The sequence below is a fragment of the Alligator mississippiensis genome, chromosome 1 (assembly GCF_030867095.1).
Source record: "Alligator mississippiensis isolate rAllMis1 chromosome 1, rAllMis1, whole genome shotgun sequence".
Lineage (NCBI taxonomy): Eukaryota > Metazoa > Chordata > Crocodylia > Alligatoridae > Alligator > Alligator mississippiensis.
In genome coordinates, this window is record NC_081824.1 from 206,631,049 (window position 1) to 206,646,126 (window position 15,078).

A 15,078-nucleotide genomic window follows, 5' to 3' on the forward strand; every position below is an offset into this window, starting at 1 on the left:
GGGAAAGGCTGTAGGGGCCGTGTGAAGTGGGACTGGCTGCTCTGGTCTTGCACATCCCATCCCAGAAAGGATCCCTCCCCCCCCCCAGCTGTAGAACAATAGGAAGATGGGGGAGAAGGGAGGGGAGTGGAGTGGGCTTTTTTGTTGTTGTTCTTTTGTTTGACACCCCCCCCCCCCCTTGAAAATTACAGCTGGGAGCCTACTGCGTTTTAGCCTGGAGAAGTGCCTTCCCATTCCTCCTCACAGGGCCTGGTGGGGAGAGGTGTAACCTGTCATTTTCCAATCGGGAAAGTCACTTCCAAGCATGTCGGGGATGGCGAGTCGGTGGGAGCTGTGTTAGGAGAAAACACTCACCTGCCGGGACCTTTCTGTTGTCTGCAGTGTGTCTCTGATAGCACTTGGGGGCTGGGAGGGTGTCTTTTCATGTTGATTTAATTCTTTCTTTGTGTGAAAACAGGAAACAGGCATTTGTTTTTAGAAGCGGTCTGTTTGCACAGGGAACAGGCCTTTATATTTTGAGTGCAAATCAAGAGTATTACTAGTGTAATAGAAGAGAATCAAGCCTGGATTTCTCTCTCTCTCTCTGTCTCATGGCAGAGACCTAGGTGCTGTGTGTAAAGCATGCTTCAGGAATGAATGAACCATGCAGACTCTTCGGTTTGAAAATCGGAAGGGATTCACCACTCAAACCTCTTCCTTTTGCAAATCCATGCAATTTCAGTAAATTATCCCTGAGTTGCCTAAGTGCACTGAAGTTCAGCTTTGCTGTACATGTTTCTTAGTTTAATTTGTGCCACAAGTGTGGTCTCGTGGTTCCTGTCAGAGAGGGAAGAGCCTTGGCTGAGAGGAGGAATGTTTGTATTTGTTGGGATAAAGGGCAAGGGTGAGAGGGGAAAGCACATTCTTTCATTCATCAAGTTTGTTTATCTAGTAAACTGGCTCACAGTAATGACTGGGCTCTGGATCCAAAGAGATAAAGTGACAACATTTTAAATGCTAGTAACTAGACATTCCTTCAGCAGGGCCAGAAAAATCCAGGCTCCAAGTTTACAGGGAAGGGAATACCTTAAAACCTTTAGTTGAGGCATCTGTCAGATCTGCAGTAGTTACTTTCAGAAGAACAAGGTGAAGTTGTGACATTGCGGGGGGGACAACAGGGAAATAAATGTTGGTTCATTTCTCTTTCTTCCCATGAGTAAGCTAGAAGTCTAACAATGCAGATTTTATCGCTGTCAGTTTGGCCAGTTGAGGAATCCGTGATCAGTTTGTTTACATCAGGTTGAAGCAGATTGCAGCAATCGGCCTGGAAAGTACATTTTCCCCTCAAAGGAATGCATTGTGTGTGTTGACTTTAGAATACAATTCACTCTCACAAGTCTCCTTGAGTGTGCTGCAATTTCCTCCAAAGAATGAACAGATAAAAACCAAGGAATTTGTTAGTAAGTGGAGGAAGGGGCTTGGGAGCAGACGCCCATAACAAAGGCTGTTATTCACAATGCTGGGGGGGGGGGGTTTGATTTGAGAAATAGTGCTGACCATCTTGTGGGGTGGGGTATAAGCACAGGAAATGTCTTATATTATGCACTAAATACTCCATAAAGTTCCAAGCAGCAACACCAGTGCCATGTGATGTGAAGGGGTGGCTTAGCTGGGCTGACATAATAGGGTTAATGCCTCGCATTGAGAAACATTTTGAAAGTTCACATAGTGACTGGTTTAAAATGTTAAAGTGATCCAAACTGTTTCAAAATAATACACTTTTTGATCAAAGGGATGTGTGCTGGTAGCTGCTTAGTGTGGGAGTGAAAGTTCAGGACTGGCTGTAATGATCCCAATAATGACAGTATTTGTAATTTACACTTTCATGATGTTTGCCCTTTCCCATCACAGAATGCTCAAAAAGCAAATAATAATGACCATGGCCGTACCTTGCTAATTCTGCACTCACAAGAGAGAAGTATCACTCAAATCTTATTGCCCTTCTTGTTTTGGGTGTTCCCTCTTCTATGCTATGGGTTACCAAGTAGATAACAGAAGTGATACTTCTCTTGAGATGCATCTGCTCACATAACAGAGACAGAACAGAATAACTTAACTTCCTTTGACCTTTCTCTGATCCTGAACCATGCCACTGTTTTCCATGATCTAGAAGGTTTGCATTTTTGGCTGTCTACATCCCGTTTTGCTAGATGCCATTCAGTTCTGAAGAACTGTATCACATCCCTTGTAAGAGGTACTCAAAATGTAGAGCAAGTATCCAGGCTCTGCATTTACCTACCAAGATGTAGGTAAATTCAGCAATGAGGATGACTGTGTTTGATCTTGCCTCATGGAAAGTAGAGGAGGCTGTGGGGTTGGAACTGGAGAAGAGCAAAGGAGCAAGGAGGCAACCTGAGCCTGCCAGCATCCTAAGATGAGTACTGATTCAGACCCCAAATGATGACTGCATGCCCTTCTAATCAGCTATTTCAAAATGTAAAGAAGTGTCTCAATGGTAAGCTCTTAGCAACTCTACTGATAAACTTGACTGTGAGGCTGAGAGATTTTTAGATGATGCTTCGCATTGTATTTCAGGGTTGTTTAAATGATTAGGTGCCATATCTATAGATAACAAGGGTATATTCAGTCTGTGGTAACATCCCACCCAAGAAGCTCTTCTAGCTCTCATGAAGAAGTTGTTACTGGATGCTGATGGTTGTGAGGTGAGGGCACCTAACCCTATCCATGCTTGTGAAGAGTCCTCAGGCAGCAGAGGCATAAGGAAAGAAACTATGTCAAACTGGCACTAATAGTACAAGTGGTATTAAAATGCAGATGCACATTAAGAAAACTGAAAGTGGGAAAGTTTAGTCATCATCTGTAGACTCAGCATACTTTGTCCTTCAAGGTCATCATCACTCATCAGCCTGCCATTGGGAATAGCAGTGCAAGTTTAGAGACTGAAGAAGTTTGTTGCTCAAGTTCCTTACACTTAAAAAAAGCCTTTGTGTGAGAGTTGGTTTATTATGGGCAGTTTGTAAGTGAGAAATAATATCACTAGATTTGCTAGTCTTAAATATGGTGGGTCTGTTCTTTATGGTCAGTTATGCATTAGATGGGGACCTTATAGTAGTGAAAGAACTGACCACAAATGAAGACAGGCCTCAAACAGGGTCCTGCAGGAATCCTATTCCTATTTAACCCACTTAAGGTACTGCAGTTCAGTTGAGAAATTAGTTGAGAAGCAAAATAAAAATGTGTTATCACTAGTAATTGAGCTTGTTGTCTTTCTTGTTCTAACCTTGCGGGATTCATTGATATGCTTGATGGGAGTGTGGAAGATACGTAGTAGGCAGGGTAGATTCACATCTCTAGGGTGCTTATACACATGCAGCGAGGCTGCTTCAACATGCTGTTAAAGCATGTTGGAGCAGATTCGATTAATCGATAGATTTTTCTCTCTTTTATACTTCATCATCAGACTATCAAGTCAGAGGCTTCATTTTTACTTGTATATTTTTCAAGGGCTTTCAGAAACAGCTTGGTTTCCAAGATACCAGGCTTGACCTAATGCCCACAAGACAGCCTCCCCTCACCCTTTATGGACTTCAAAGGAATTGAGATCAGTCTTTATCTCTGCTTTATAGTTAAGTAGTTGTGCTCAAATGTCCTCTAGGACAGTGGTTCTTAATGTTTTTTTGTACCAAGACCCATTTGTAAATATCAATGGACAGTCCCCACCCAGTGCCCTTTACTCCCAACCCAGTGCCTACCAGACCCCAGCTCCTCTGTGTGGGGCAGGAGGCGAAGTGTGTGGGGCAGTGAGGGGGTGTGTGTGGGGCATAGAGGGCCCCAAGCAGCCCCTTGCAAGCTGGGACTCTTCCAGCCTGCAAGGGAAAAGCCACAGTTTCCCACGTTTTTGTCCTTTTACGAAGAATCTATTTTTAAAAGTTTGATCCATTTTTAAAGTTTGTGACTGTTTCATATATTCTTGCGACCCACAAGTTGAGAAATGCTGCTCTGGGATGAAAGTTTCCAAAGCCTCAAGGTGGAATATGATGGTTTTCCCCTTACGCTCAGTCTTTCAATACCAGTTCTGTAGGGAGGATGACCAAGGATCAGACCATCAGAGGAGCTTTATTTTGGATTTAATTTACAGCTTTTTGTAAAGATTTCTTTTAATAGGGAAGGATTTTGAGCGAGTGAATGTGTTTAGTGAGCAGGAGTACAAGTGAAATATGGTAGCAACATATCAGTTGAGTTCCTCACGGTAAGCATCGTATTAAGAGGGAACCCAATGAGGTAGCTTTACCTAAGTTAAAAAATTAAAATGATCTTCTGATTGTGATGCACGTTCTCTGCAGCAAGTCTTGCTTTGAGAGCAAAGACCCTCAGCCCTACTTAGGTGTGCACCAACCTAGAGTAGACAGGTTTGGCATCTGGGATTTGAGTTTGGCAGGGGAAAAGAGCAAAAGCAATTCTCCATCTTTAAGTAATTAAAGAAAATTGTCTTTGATGGCATGGTTATGCATTATATTAACATGTGAACCCAGCCAAGCTATGAGGCTGCACACAACGCTGCAGTCAGGAATCCCTCCCCCCCTCCCACCCCCCAGCTGTTTATGTCTAAGAAATTGAATAGACTAGGTGCACTGGCCTCACTCCTCCAGTCCTCCATGAACACACATGGGGAATCCCTGTGGAAACTGTCCTTGTGAGAGTTGTGGAGGGCAGAGTTTGACCTGGCACAATGGAATCCCTACATTTGTTTACAACCAGGACCCACTGAGGAGTTAAGAGTCTGCTCAGGGTTTGCCCTCTTAGAATTTGGTAGAGAGAGATGTTTTTGTTGGTGCAGAGCTTCAGTTCTGGAGAATTTCATGGTAGCAGTGATCTGCATAGCTATAGCCAGTGATTAGTAATGGACACCCTATTTTAACCTAGCTACTAGCTTTCCTTGTTATGCTAATTGCTACTAGAAGTGAGGAAAAGGAAGTTAAGTTTAATTTCAGATAAAATGTCACTCAATTTTACATTTCCCTCCTTTTTCTTTTTTTTTACTTTGAGTCCATTTGAATTGCAAATCTATTCATGTTCTTTAGGCCTAACTCTGCCTGGTACTCCGCCCTTTACAGCCCCTTCACTCCTAATACATGCTGCGGCTTTTTGTCTCCAGTGGACAGGCTAACACAAGTTATACCACTTAAGGAAAGAAAATGTTTGCTAATTCATTGAATTTTCCTTAATGATATGTTTGGGGTATTTATTTCTATGAAGATCTTGATTCTGTTCCTTTTGTTAAAAATAATTCTGCAAAGCACATTCAGATCAGAGGCTTGTTTTTACGTGGTTGTTTCGGAAGGCTAAGAAGATGGCAATTGAATATTGTTGAAAGTGTCCTGTGTTTAGATAGTCATTGAAAATATTTATATGTATGCAACTGTTAAAAAAAAAAGGCTTTAAAAACAATCCTGTCACTTAGTTGAGTATCTAATTTGGGGATTTAAGTCGGAGGAAATGACGTGCTCTGGGTTGTAATTAGAGCATCCAACTTCTCCATTAAAACTGGCTTTAAAGCAAAGCACCTGCTGGGGCTTGTGTTTAGTCCCTGTCTGTTCCTAAAATTAACTGGCCAAATTTAAGCCATTTTTGCATCCTTGTGCCTCTTCTTGTCATTTCTTTGCAGAGGCGTGATGAAAACTTGAAGCAGAGAAGCACAGTGGTACGAAGTAGATTAAAACTTCCTTACAGTTTAGGCTTTTTTTCCAGAAAAGTGCAGTTGCCCTCAGTTGAAGTTGCCATATTCAAATTATACCATAGTATTTACCTAATGCCCTGGTAGCCTTTTCCTGAAATACTATAGCAAGGTGTCTAGATTCTGGGGCACTACATTATGTCAGACTGGAGCTGGGGTGGCAGCTTCATATACATTAAGAAGGTGAAGCTTTTATTTAATTTCATATGAAAATAAATATTCGGCTAGGAACTACCCCTTGTGTTGATTTGATATTAAATATAAATGGCTCTGCCTGCACAAGTTTCAGTGCTGCAGGATTTCGTACTGTGTGTACATAACTTCATCAAACAGGTAATCAAGAGAAAGTTTGGCAGGTGGGTAAGTGGTACTTTTGGTTCTTGGAACCTATGCCGATATGGGAGGCAGTTTAAAAATGTAATACAAGCATGTTAGAGGAATGTTTCTGCAGGGAAATAGCCTAAATCAGGGGTGTTAAAGATATGGCCTGTGGGCCAGATCCTTCCCATGGAGCCTTATCATGTGGCCTGTGGTGCTGTCCATGGGTCTCATACCAGATCTACACACTGCACGTGACATGCTCTGAACTGGCTTACATGCTGCCTGCAGTGTGCACCAGCCCAGCTTTGTGTGCTGCACATGGTATGTGAGACTGGTTTGGGATGCACTGCGTGCAGTGCAGGCTGGTGTAGGATGTGGACTGCATATGGAGTGCAGGGCTAATTGGGAGCTCACTCCACATGAAGCAGCCACACCAGACTGACCCTACACACTAGATTTGATGTGTGGTGCCCATCTGTGGGCCTGATCTGCATCATTCATCCTGATGAGTTTGATACCCTTGGCCTAAACTGCTAGCCTTTACATTGTTAGATGCAAGAGTCAATGTAGCATTGGGAGAACTTGGGAAACTTCACACCTGTCAGAGCTACTGTTTCAGACTTCTCATAAAAGGCCCCCCTCAGTTGGTTTTACATTTGCAATGTTTGTCTTTAACCATGTGGGCTTGAAACTGACTGGTTTTAATGGCACCATGCAGACTTGCACTAGCTGCAGAGTTAGCCCTTTGCATTTTTATATTGTGATTTATTTTATTTTTTTTAGCTAAATGTAGAGGATCCAGAAGCAGACAGGGAAGCAGGTTTCTGTTTTAAATAGGTTTATCATCCTGGTCCTACTCCATCTGATTGCAGTTTTGCCACTGACTTGGAATGGAGAGACACTTAGCCCTGTTGGCCTGAAGTCAGGCAGAAGGCAGGGGGAAGGGTCTTTTGAGCAACCAACCCACTTTTTGCTTCACTTTGCAGTTCCACCTGCTTTCCCCCTTTCTTTTAAACCCTTTCTTTCTATAAGTCTTGTTGTATCTGAGGAAATAGGCAGCAGCCAGCTCATGCTTTGGGTACCTGCAAGATTCTTTGAAGGGGCCGCAGGAAGTGTGAGGAGATAAGCAGATAAGGGAAGGCTCCGGCTCCAGGTGTGAGGAAATAAGCAACTAAGGACAGGCATAGGTTCTCCCTGCCCTCTCTGCAAGGAGATAAGTACTGTAATAAACATTAGTTCTTGGAATGGCATGCTGCTCAATTCACAAAAGTTATAGTGGGGGGGTCTTGAGTCTAAAAAGGTTGAGAACTATTGCTCTACCGTGATACCCTGCCCTGCTTTCTGACTGACTTGGAGTGAGCTCCAGAGGGACTGCATCCAGTTGAAGGTCATAGTAAAGAGCCAATGCAACAAGCGTTTTCTTAACTGATTTCTGTCTTAAATCTGTGTTGTGCTCACTAACTCTTCTTTTTTTTTTTTTTCTTCCTTCAGCTTTTCTTTTGCTTTTTAAACTTATGCCTGCCCTGAACGTAACTAGAATCAGCATAAACTAAAGACCTTGGAAGGGGTGGGAGAAGAAATTACAGCGCATGGCTCACTTTAACTGTTTGCTGTGCTCACCTGCCCTTCTCTTGTCTGTTAGAGCAGCTCATCATATTGTGTTTAATAAGATGTATTGGAAATAGAGCTGAAAGTATGAAGATGCAGATCCTTTTTTCTTAATGCTGATTGGAGCCAACTCAGTGAAAGGCTATTTAATTACTACCACCTCTTAAGGCTTTTTTTGTTCCTGTTCAAGTTGATGTGAAAGTATCAAATATCAGTTATTCAGTGTCAGTGTATGGGAATGACCTGTTTTTCCCCACATGAAAAATGAGCGATCTCCACATTGAATAAACAGCATTAAGAAAGTTATTAAGAAAAGTAGTAGAAACTGGTTTCTCTTTTAAGTTGTAGAAGCAGGAGGAAAGAAAAGAACTGGGTAAGAGGGTGGACCAGAAGCTGCTTTGTACTTCAGATGCAATGGAGTCAGAATATCATGTAGGATTTAACTTGTGTGGCTCCCACACAAGGTAACACTTCTTGTTTTAGAGTGTCATCCTTCAGTCTGACTGATTTACTGTCTTCAAAGGTTACTAAATGGGTGTACGAATGAAAAGTTAGTCTCCTCTATACATTTTTTTGTTAGTACTGTCAAAGTCGGGCTAAAGGTCATTATGGAAAGAATTAGAAATCTGTGGATTATACCACATTACTGCTAACCCTTTCTTGTTATAGAGTTCTGGATTTGTTATGTCAAGACCAAAACAGGAAAAGTGAATACAAAAGCCCAGAGGACACACTGTGCTCCATCCACTGGCATGAGTGCAAGTAGCTTGAAGTGCTTTTCTGTTCTCCCCAGTTTAAATGGATTGTTAACCATATGTGGGGGGAGAGAGGGAGATGATGAGAATGTAGTTAGCCTGAGTGCCCAATATGATTTCTCTCTCCTTATGCCCTTTTGCTTCCCAGAATACATACTTAGAATAGATGAAAATGGCCCGTCAGAACAATCAAAAATGTCCAGTGCTTGTTGAAGATGTTCATAGCAGAACTCTGTTTCTTTCAGATGAGGGAACACAAGATGGATGAGGATCAGTCATGCTTATGACTTTTGATGTAGAATCTAAGGTCATAATGGCAGAGAGAGACTATATTAAAACAAAGGACCTCGTACAGTTGCTGCTGGAACTAGGGTATCTTGAGCTGAGAGTGTCCTTTGTGAAGGAAAACTACTGTAGCCAAACTAATATTAACCAGTCTCCCTAGATATGCTGAATGCCCCACTGTGTTTCCTTTAGAAAAAAATTGATGTAAAAGGACCTTCAGTATTCAAGAGGAACAGTACATTTAAACAGGCATATAGTAAATCACAGCACAGTCTAGAGGCTTCATTTGTGTGTTGGTTTTTTTTAAAGGTCTTGTGAAAGATTTGGCATTACTGAGTTGCCTTTTAATCCTGAAATAATGTAACTGGAAATCTAGATAACTTAATGTCCTCTCAGTTTTTGTTTTCATAAAAATAAGAGCAGGAGATCATTTCAGAGCACACAGTCGACTGATAATAAAGTCTTCTGTGTATTAGGTAATTGTTATTGGGAGTAAAATACGTTTTACTAAAGACCGGTACAGAATTGTGTATTAGACAATAGGCACAAGCCCACACATATGGATATCCTAAACATGATCTGTGAGTTGCTAATTAGACACATGCCTTTTCATCTGTAAACATAAAATGTCTAATTCCATTTTGTTCCATAAGCATGTTGTTAATAGTCCCCAAACCAGAAAGTCCACCAACATTTTCCTCTGGGAGTTGTATCTGAGACATGTGTGGATGTAAAAATTATAGGGCAGAGGTTTCTAACGAATTCTACTTTTAATGGAAAGCCAAAGGACTCTTGCTTACCCTCTGTTGTTAAAAGCAGTAGACAGATGTTCATTTCAGAAGAGGATTACGTAGCTGGGAAATGCTGTAGAAATGCATTGCAAATGGCTGCAAGGTGCAGAGGTTACAGTATATGCTTTAACATTGCATGCTAATTGTAAACAAGGGAGATTTTTTTTCATACTGTGGCTTGATGTAAATTCAGTGTTGCTGTGCTACATGGCATTTATGAGTTTTCCTGCAGATCATCTGACAATTAGAAATGAAATCACAGCAACACAGATTTGTTGCAAGAAAATGTTTTGGTTTCCAAAAGATATTTAAGGTAGGATAAGGCCTAACATGATTGTAAGGAGATGTTTGGAGTCGGTTGATGCCCTCAGAGTAAGCTTCTTGGGTGATACACATTTGAGATTGCTCCACTACAGCTAATGGAGCTACATTATTGTACAAAGCTGAGGATCTGCACCATTGAGCTTTCTCTCTGCACTGTAGACTCACTCCTTTGTTTTTCTCACAGTTCTGCTGCTTTTGGGTTGCAGCTTCTCTGCACTGATATCACGTGTTGGGTTTTTCCCTTGAAATATGACAAACTTCTTTGGGTCTTTTTATTCTGATAACTTTACTGAGTCTTGGGTATGATTTGAACGTGACTAAAGTCACACAAATAAGGAAAGTAAAACTATATCCATGTTTCCTAGGTGTCGCCAAAAAAAACAAAGTCAATTTACTTGTAGTTAGCTAACTCTGCCCTTGATTGGGAGAGTAAGTTATTTTGCACATCAGTGAATATCTTTTCATAACAATGGTAATTGGGAGGGAAGCGGAAGTATCCCGTTAATACAGAAGCCATTCTTTTCAGGGTGTGTGCATCTTTTATGTTTTTTTCAGATTGTACTGTAGCTGCAGATGTGACATCAGTTTAGCATGATTAATGCTCCTTATGATATGGCAATTAAACCAATTATGCATAAATAGAGGAGGTGCTTCAAGAATGTCAGACATTTGTTTTATGTTGAACTTTGGACCCTTAGAGCAGCCAGAAATATTTGTTTCTGTACAGTTTAACCTGTCTCTAGTTTTTTGAGAAGAACAAAGTTCCTCTTGAGCATGAGTTTATATGCCCCAGTTAAGTACACAGGTGAAGTTACTTGAGCCAAGAGCTGAGTGGTTATGAGAGGAGAGTGTATCTGCTTCTTGCATGTTGTACAGGTGAGCTCTGTGTGCCAGTACTGAGTTGAATGAGGGGCCAGGGGATCTGCTTAAATGGATCCAGTGGCTTGAAGAACAGGCACTGGTGACATAAACAGACTGAAGCTATATTCCAGTTATGTCTGTGTGGATTAAGTTTTGCCCCCTCTGGGATTAGTTTACTCCCATCAACCACCATGTGCTTCACTTAGTCTGTTTTTTGTACCCAGTGTAACCTGTTCTTTATCCATGTTGCCTTATCAGTAAGAGGAGGCTGAGTTTGGCTTTTAACGTAAGGAAGCAGTTGTTCAATAGGAAAGTTGCACAGTTCCATAGTTGTTACCCAGGTAACCTTTTGACCTACTGTCATTTTTACAGGTGCGGTAATAATCCAGTAGTCTCTAATACCCGATTATGTTCTAATTGCATCTGAGCGTGGCTGTTCATAGCTTTTGCCTAAGTTACTATTATAAGAATGCACATAGTGAAACATGGGATGTGAAATGGAAAGTGTGGCACATTTCTCCCTTCAGTACTAAGCTGCAACTGATTTAACTCTCTCTTTCCTTCTACCTTTCTAGTGGTGCCTCTGCTGGGAATTTTACACAATTTTTAGGATAGAAATAGTTATGTTCTGTCTGTAACTAGACTATAAAAACAGCATTGCATACAGAAATTTGGCACAAGCCCTTTCTGTCTGAGAAAATTAAAGTTATTCGCAAAAGAGTATCGATAGTGCTGTAATAAAACATGGAACCCAGAAACATTTTTTTAGGTCAGACTGTATGGAACTGCCAAATTCAACAGAGATGTAAAGGTGTAAAGTCACCCAGAAATTAGCAGGTTAGTTCTCTTCTCTCACTGTTTAAATTATTATTTTCTAAGTAATACATGCTGCCAATGGTCCCAGGACCATTTGGCCCTTCTCTCCCTTCCTTGACCTCTCTCTCCTGCTCAGCAGGGAGGAAGCATAGGATATGGAGGGCACGCTTTCCAGACAGTCATCAAATAAATGAATAGGGGTTTTTTGTTTTAAATACCATTAATGCCACTTTAATATTGATAGGTGATGACTCACTTCTTGCATTGATATTGAGTAATAAAACACTTTTGTTTGGAAAAGTCAAGATTCTGTTTGCTAAATATGTACTAAGCTATACAGTACACCTTTTTTATGTTTCATGACATACGTTAATAACAAAATAAAGTATTAAGACTTACATTTGACAAAAAGAACACAAGTAGCTACTTATGTGCATCATGGCTAAGGTGGTATCGCTGAAATGACTCTAACTTTTAGAAATGTTAGAGTTTTTGAGCACTTTACTCTCTTAAATGTTGGCCCTTAATTTCCTTGTTTTATATAAGAAAAAAGGAAATGGAAAAGAAACCTGAAGTTATATGGAAAGGTGACAGCTCTAGTTTTTATGGCAATCAGGGCTCGTGGACAGAGGTGATATCTTCTTTTAGACCAACAAGATTTTTTCAAAGAAATTTCTTTAATTGCAAGCTTTGGGGCACAGACACCCTTCATCAGGTGTTTGTGCCTGAAAGCTTGCAATTAAAGATTTAAAAAAAAAAAAAAAAATCTTGTTGGTCTAATAGAAGATATCACCTTTGTCCATGAGCCCTGATTGCTTTTTCCTCTAGACCAATATGGCTACAACCTGGATACCTAGTTCTTATGGAGTTTTTCAATCTGTGAAGTTACGAAGGGCCATCGATAGAATAGAAAATCCTTAGTCAGATTCACTTAAAAGGGTTAGAGAAGGCACATGTGTGTGAAATGGTCTGTTCTTAATCCAAAACAAAGCACTACCTCAGTTTCTTTCAAACTTGCCTTGCCTTTTAAGTCTGTGAGATTGAGAGAACAAGTCAAAGATGAACTTTCTAGTTTATGGCCCCTGCTACAATTTAGGAATGAATTCATCTGAACAGGAAATTACTGTATCTTACTGGATCTATGTTTTTTTTTCACTCTTGCAAAACTCAAAAGGTTGAAGTGAATTTGCTTAAACTTCTCCATTCTACCAAAACAAATAAGTAAATCATCTTTGGGCTGGATCCGAGCAAGGGAATTTTTTTATATGCTGAAACAAAAATTTTGAGCTGAAAGATTAGAAGGAACGTTGAAACTTAATAATGTCCCAAACAGCAGTTTCTAGAGAAATTTAAAAGAGCTGATACCACCAAAATGACGGAATTTATAAGCTTCAGTTTTGACCAACCATGTCCCTTTTATGGGTGATTTTTTTCATTTCAAGTTCTGAGTGACTTACTGAAACGTACCCAGTGTAAGTTTTTCCCAATGGAATGTAATTTTTTAATGCAAATTTTTCTGAAGCATTTCTTAAATACGTAAATGGTAAATAGCTCTGTTCTGCAAACCTCAAGCAAGGTGAATATTTGGGACTTCAGTGGCAGCTGTGCAGGCTTTCAGGGCTAGTAGGCATATAGAACAGAGAAGGTAGCTTTTCTTCTTAATGTTTCTTATTGGCAATCTGCTTCAAATCCCATTTAATGTCATCTACATTTTTAAATCTCTTTTTGAAAATGGCTTTATGACATGAATTGTCCAGAGACTCCTGTTAGTAGAAGTAATTTTTGCTGTGGCCTACAGAATTTTTATTACCATTATACATTCTACTTTCATTAAGGGACACCTTTGGAAACTCCGTTCAAAACAGTAGCATGCTGAGATTCCTTGCTATTACTTGTCAGGTAACTGTTTTTTTATTTGGCAGTCTTTCTGTGTATCGGTCTCTCTCGTTATACCACATAGCCTGTAATTATCAAATGTAAATTACTTGGTGGCTATGGAAACTGAACGAACTGAACAAATCGTGCAATGAGATTATTAAATCTGCCAACAAACTGGAAATATTAATTCCTAATTGACATTTTGGTTGCTTAAATATGTGTTTTTTAATTTAAAATAGTGTAAAAATAAATATATAATTTAATAGCTAATGATTATAAAAATAGCATCTCTTAACTTCAATTTTTATATTTCCAAAAGTTTAAATGCATTCTTGATGGATTTATTTATTGTATCAAGTGGTTTATTCATTTAGATTGGCCAAAACTGTAATGGCCACATTTTTCATTCTCAGAAGATTTACACTAGAGGAATTCTGGTGATTTAAGGCTTTATGATTTAAGAAGTAGGATTAGATTTGAGCTCTAAAATTATAGTCCTAGGAGCAAACGAAAAAGAAACTTGCTGCCAAAATCAGCCTAGCACACAACACCAGACCTTTTTCATCTGAGCAGGGAGGGTGGCAGTGGAGTTTACACTGGCTGGGAAAAGATGGTACTACCAGGAGGGCCCAAGTGTGAACTTTTACTTTCCCTGGCAGTGTATGAGCTAGGGGAATGGGCACTGAAATCCACCATCCACATGTTAGCAGTTCATATTGGGCTATATTGAGTCCTGTTACTCCTACTGACTTGTCTGTACTTAACAGTGATCAGCTCTCTACACAGTAGACTAGTGGTTCTCAACCTTTTTTGTACCAGAACCCCTTTTTAAACATCGATGGCCAGTCCTGACCCAATGTCCTTCACTCCTGACCTCTGCTTCCCTTTGTCCCCAGGCCCCAGCCCCCCAATGTGTGGGTCAGGGGGTGGGTACATGGGGTGGGGGGTGGGAATAGGGACAATTATGTGATAAGCCCTAAGCAACCCCTCGCAGGCTGGAACTCTGCCAGCGTGCAAGGAAAAAACTGTTTCCTACATTTTTCTCCTTTAAAGGAGAATCCATTTTTAAAAGTTTGTTCACGATCCTTTCATATATTCTTGTGACCCACTTTTGGGTTACAGTCCAAAGGTTGAGAAACACTGCAGTAGAGTACCTCTGAAACACCTTGACATGCATCAGTATGGGCACATGATTGAATTATAGAAGTATGCTGCTAAGTGCACTTCAGCTCTGTCATGAAGAGATCTGACACCTGATTTCATTGGGGGTGCTGATCTGGAACCAATGTTACTGCAGTTGAGAGGATAGATGAGGAAAACATAAAGGAAAGAAAAGGATAAGGTGGAGGAGTTGATAAACAATGCCTGTCTGATCCTACACCAAGGCACCCTTCATTTGGCTTAAAACTGTAACTATTTGGTTTGGTGAGCAGGGGTTACAGTGATGCCGCATCAGCTATTCTTAACTAATAAGAACAAACAGCTCTTCAAAAATCAGATATTTATTTATTTTTTCTTTAAAAACCCCCCAGAAAAACCCATTTGAAATGAGATTTCAGTTTAATGCAGAATAAGTTAAGGCTGAAATTTATAATCTTCTGAAACATTTGCTTAATAAAAACCTGTTGAATCCATGAACCTTTATTAAAAAGGTTGCATTCTAGGCGACATGCCTTTCTAGATGAAGAAAGAACTAAGGGTGAGG

At 40.4% G+C, this 15,078-nt stretch overlaps 1 protein-coding gene across 2 annotated transcripts in view; it reads left to right on the forward strand.

Annotated features, from left to right (window-relative positions):
* Window positions 1-15,078, forward strand: part of SPTBN1 (spectrin beta, non-erythrocytic 1) — a 200,417-nt gene that overhangs the window by 85,886 nt on the left and 99,453 nt on the right. The gene's annotated exons all lie outside the window — the stretch shown is intronic.